The following is a 6,120-nucleotide window of genomic DNA, read 5'->3' as shown; positions in this document are numbered from 1 at the left end:
TAAATACCTGCTCTCATATATATGCACACAATCAAATATTTGTAGCACATATTTGCAAATTATTATAGATAACATTTTAGCATCAGCTCGTACCAATTGGTTACATGGATTATTGTCAATATCTGACGCCATGGAGCAGGGTATAAGTAAAATTCAGTAAGAAGCAAGCTTCCTAAATAATCACACTTTTCACATCGAGCCCCCATTTTTCAATTTTATGTGATCGAAATTTGATAATTTTTCGGATAGCAGGGCAGTACAATAAGTCAGTGACTTTATTTGACATATGGAGAAATCAAATACAACATGAAGGGCAGTTAAACAATATCGAACTATACAAGGTCTGTCGCAAAAGAAATAAGACTGTTAAAAAAAACAACAAAAAATTAATATTTTTCAAAAGTTATATTTTTTTATTCAAAGTAGTTTCCTTGTGCTTCGATACAGCGTTTAGCCCGGTCAATTAGCATTTCAAATCAGTGTTTAAGGTCATTTTTCGGTCGTCGCCTTTTGGATAGCAGAAATGTCCTGAAACCAGTGTCCTTTCATGGGCCAATAAAGTTTTCCAAATAGGTAAAAATCACAGGGTGCCAGATCAGGTGAGTAGGGTCAATACGGAGTTTTTTGTCAAAAAATCAGTGACAAGCGTCAATCGATGACACGGCGCATTATCGTGCAACAGGCGCCAGGACCCTGCCTCACGGCATTGTGGTCGAGCACGACGAATGCGTGGCAAAAGACGCTTCATAACACCAAGGTAAAACACAGCATTAATCGTTTGGCCAGTTGGGGCGAACTCTCGGTGTACAATACCCTCGGAATCGTAAAAACAAATCAGCATTGTCTTCATTTTTGACTTCTGAAGACGACCGACTTCTGATCATCACAGAGGTCCTCACGACCTTCTTGGAATCGCTTAAACCACTCATGCACATTACTACGGGATAGGCACTGATCACCATAAACTTTTATCATCATTTGAAATGATTCAGTAAACGTTTTCCCAAGTTTAAAACAAAATTTGATATTTGCTCTTTGTTCAAAATGCATTCTACGACCGATGACCAAAAGCTACTGTTACTTTTTGATCGATAACATCGATTGTAGTTATCCAATTGTCTTAAAATTTTTACGAAATGTCAACAAGAGATCAAACTTTTTCATATACCCATCAGTAGGTGGCGCCACCAGAAACAGTTATATTTAAAAAGTTCTGTTTCTTTTGCCACAGACCTTGTAGATATTAAGCCTAATGCATTTATAAAGACGTTCAAACCTTGTTGTGATCTTAGAGAAACTAAAAATACCATTTGACCCAGGCTTGTTCATATAAAATACGCGCGCAATCCGAAGTTTTTTCCTAGATTGGTACAACTCTTTTTATCGAAAATTTTTGTCTTGTGCCAAATTGAAACTTGACATGATGAAATGGCAAACCTAACCGAACACACTGAAATAATGTCCGCCAAAAGCTGTCAAAATCACGTCATCGCTATTGGTAGAAGCTGCTCATAAACAAATTCGATATTTGAAATAGTTTTTAGTTTAGGTTTGATTAATCTGGTAAGCCAATGAGCCACGCATAGACCAGTTTTGGTCCTTTGCGACACAAGATGGAGTTCAATTTCTAGGTCCATGAGGAGAAGTCATCCTTTAGGGTGCCTGCGCTTGACGTGAATTTTAACAGACTCTGCGACCTCACTATCGATACCTCCTCCAGTGTATTATACCGTGGAGACCTCATATGCTTACAGCGTAGTCTTGCCAATGCGGCACAAGTGCACAAGAGAAGCTCTTTCAGTCTTCTCAATCGGTCAGCCTTTTCTGCGGGCGTGTGTCTCCATCAAACAGACAGCGACCAGTTAGTATTCCCATCATGTTCCTACAGTCTCTTCTATCGAATGCCAATAGAAATTTTGTGTGCTTCCGATCTACTATTTTGCACATTACTTTTTAAGTTTTGCACCAAATAACGCGTTCTATTGGGGCTTGATTTTCTTTACCATGCTTCTGTCCAGATCATCCTATAGACATGCAATGTCTATTGGTTTTCATTCTTGGTTATCTTGTCCACTATTTCATTGCGCTCGATGCCTTTGTGGCCTGGCACCCAGTATAAGTGAAGTTGTCTGCTTCTGGCATCACTTTCCACTGCTCCCCTGCTTCCCAAGACACTTCTGGCCGATATGCGATATGAGGTTACTGTCTTGAAATCATGACACTAAGAGCAATGACACCCATTGCCCAGTCGACACCCCGCGATGCAGCTAAGAGGAATTTTTGCCTTTTTTTAAGTTACAGCCAGTTTTTTGATCTAATTAAAAATCGAATTTAGACAGGCTAATAATGAACAAAATATTGGATCAACTTGGATTTTTATACCCTGAACAGGGTATACATATTAAGTTTGCCGCCAAGTTTGTAACACCCAGAAGGAAGCGTCGAAGACCCTATAAAGTATACACATATATAAATGATCAGTATGTTGAGCTGAGTCGATTTAGCCATGTCCGTCTGTCTGTCTGTCCGTATGTATATATACGAACTAGTCCCTCAGTTTTTAAGATATCGTTTTGAAATTTTGCAAACGTCATTTTCTCTTAAAGAAGCTGCTCTTTTGTCGGAACGGCCGATATCGGACCAGTATAACATATAGCTGCCATATAAACTGAACGATTAGAATCAAGTTCTTGTATGGAAAACTTTCACATTTGACAATGTATCTTCACAAAAGTTGGCACAGGTTATTTTCTAAGATAATAATATAATCTACAAAAAAAATTGTTCAGATCGGATTACTATAGCATATAGCTACCATACAAACTGAACACATAGTTACTAAAAGAAATGCACCTGTGAAGGGTATATTAGCTTCGATGCAGCCGAAGTTAACGTTTTTTTTTGTTTTGTTCAACTTTCGGTAATTTTTATCATTTTTTTGAATTTCATCCTCAAAAAATATTTAACTTTTTCCTACAAAAATTTTACAGTGGTCTCTTAACATACTGATTATCATGTCGCACGTTTTCGTGCGATACACAAAAATGCTTGGGCGAAATCGTGAGACAGTTTTTTGTATTATTATTTCTTTTTCTGCTCTCAAGGGAACCAAAATCAACAAGTCCATTAAGGAGAGATATAGATGTAGCCGTTCCCACGACAGTCGGATCTACGCGACCGGAACGGACGCGGATTTTTATCCGACCAAGTACTGTCAACACGAAAGAACTTTGCCCCTACAACAACAACAGAACAAAAGTAAAAATTGCTGCAATATGAGAGGTAATAATTTTAGGCATAATTTCTGGTGTAAGTTAACTCAACAAAACAACAAAATACATTTGAAAGACATTACTGTGAATGCTTGCTTCGTATTTTGATTGGTTGATTAGCCGCAAAAAATTGTCCTAGCATGAAAAGTACAACTACAAATAAGTTAATATTTCATGCATCACCAGCCGACCAAAAGGATGAAGGTTAAGGTTGAAAATACAAACAATATATGCATCATTTTCATATTTCTTTCGCTTATTTATTTCTTGTTGCCACACTTTTACAACTCACACTATAACTATAATATCAATAAACTATTTGCAATAAATATCATACTTATAATTCGAAAATTCAATAAAGCAATGCAATGAGTATGTATGTACTTATAAATACAGAAATTCATAAATATGTGTGTATTAAATATTGAACGCAATACTTGTAGCAATTACAGTAATTGTACAAATTTCAATATGGTCAAGTGCTCAAAAAATAAATAATAAAACCGAAAGGAACTGGTAAAATATTACTTACTAACTTGAGAGTAATTACGAAAACTAATTCAAAATCAGTAAAAACTGAAAGGAGTTGCATAAAAAATGAAAAGGTTGCAAAAAAAACTTAGGCTGTTCACGATACATGGTTATCGGGTTATGTGGTTATGTGATTAAGTAAACAACAACAAAATGCGGTATGACAAAATAACCAACTTTGACCAACCTAGGCCCTTGTTTACAGATTATGTGGTTGTTTGCTTATTTCCAGTGTTAGAAAGTCGTTGGAATTTTACTAAATGGCAGCACAAAGTATAAATAAATCTAAGCGAATGGCATTTCCATTTAGATTTTCTTATTGGAAAATCTGCTATTAACAGCTGTTTTTTGTTTACAATCAGCAAATTAAAACCGAAATAAAAAGCATCAAAAAGCATCACAAAGCATCAAAAATCATCAATAATTATCAAAAATTATTATTTATACAAAGAATTTTTTGAAACCTTAAAATTCGGATTATTTAATAAGCACACACCTTCAATAAAGTCCATTTCCTGAATGGCAGAACTTATTTTAAATTCGATTATTTTGCTTTTTAAACTTTGTTTAGGCATTTTATAAGTAGGAATTTCATTGAACTAAAATTGTAAACAATGAACAGCTGTTTGTGTAAAAATAAGCAAATAACCATACATAGGATGTTCACGGAGCATAGAGGTTATTTTTAATCTAATAATCACATAACCCGATAACCACCTTACCGTGAACAGCCTAACTATATTTACTATGACAATTAACTTGTGAAAATTATTGAACTTAACATAAGTACGCTTGCTGGTCCAAAGTCTGGGTGGCTTGAGTCAAAGGTGAGGAACAATAAAAAGGCAAAAACCTATGCTACTTTAAGCTGTAACTTATAATAACACTTTATGCTCTATTTGCAACAGCGCGAATGCATTAAGGAGAGATCAGCAATTCGTAAATGTAAACGTAAACTTAATAACGTGCAGGCGATGTGCAGTTTTTGCATACTTGTACATACATACATACATTATACCATTATACGTAAGACATAAGTATCGTGTAGGTTACTAAAACTATTAGTATTCTTAAGTGCTTGAATGTATACCTCAGGTATTTCTATATATATATATAATATATACAAATAAATATGTATATATTATTAATTCATAAATAATATACTTCACTTTCGGCTTACTTGCATACACAAGTGTATATAATATATAGATATAATTGTATACTACATAATAACTTTGGCAAACTACACATTACGCCTACATTACTAAAAGTCATATAGATCTATTTGTATACTTATATTGGCATTAAATGTAAACGTACTCAATATTGAACTAATATGCCATCTTCTTTCAACGTTTTTACGCTTTCTACCATAAACGCTGATTTCAACTTTAGTTAATATAAATAATGAAAGTAGCAGCAAAATGAGATTTTTTTACTGTAAATATAAATTGAAGGACTGGAGCGCACATTGAGCCAAGTAGGGATGACAATTTTACTTAAATTTTAGTTACTTAATTTGCATATGTCCGTCATCATGTGTTTCATGTGTGACAAAAATATGCTGAACGCAAGTATACTCCGGTTTAAGAGGTTTTATCCACTTGTGAATGTATAGAAATATATTTTTTGCTAATTTATATTGAATTTACATATATTTGGAAATGTTATCCGATTTTAGGTTAGTCCGGGAAATCGAAGATATACAGGATTTGTCCGGAAAGTAATAGGTCTGAGTCGACTTTAAAAAAATGTTTACCAAACGTAACAATTCTTTATAAACTTTCAATATAAACTCCTTCTGCGTCAATACAGCGCTGCCAGCGCGACTTCCCAGCATTGAAGGCGTCTCGGAAGGTATTCTCCGGAATAGTCTTGAGAGCAGAGGTGCATGCTGCTTGGATCCCCTCTGTCGTCTCAAAATGCTTGACTTTCAACGGCCTTTTCAGGCAAGGAGAGGAAAAAGTCGTCGGGGCGTTGTCGTGGTGCAACTTCCAATCGGCTGCGATGTTTTGTCGGACCCAATTAATCCTTCGTTTGAGTCTCTTGAGGATTTTCACGTAAAACTTGGCGTTGACGGTTTTCCCAGGAGGAACAAATTCATGGTGGACGACGCCTCTGATGTCAACAAAGACAATGAGAATCATTTTCACTTTGCATTTGCTCAATCTTCCCTTTTTTGGGCGAGGAGACGCTGGCGTGTGCCACTCGTTGATTTCCACTTTGTCTCGGGACCGTTAGTCGTTTTCCGCACACACCGAAGTACAGTCGCGGCGGAACAAAATCAATCCCATTACTTTCCGGACAAACCCTGTAT

Source organism: Bactrocera tryoni, chromosome 4 (genome assembly GCF_016617805.1).
Source record: "Bactrocera tryoni isolate S06 chromosome 4, CSIRO_BtryS06_freeze2, whole genome shotgun sequence".
NCBI lineage: Eukaryota > Metazoa > Arthropoda > Insecta > Diptera > Tephritidae > Bactrocera > Bactrocera tryoni.
This window is presented reverse-complemented; position numbering follows the sequence as displayed.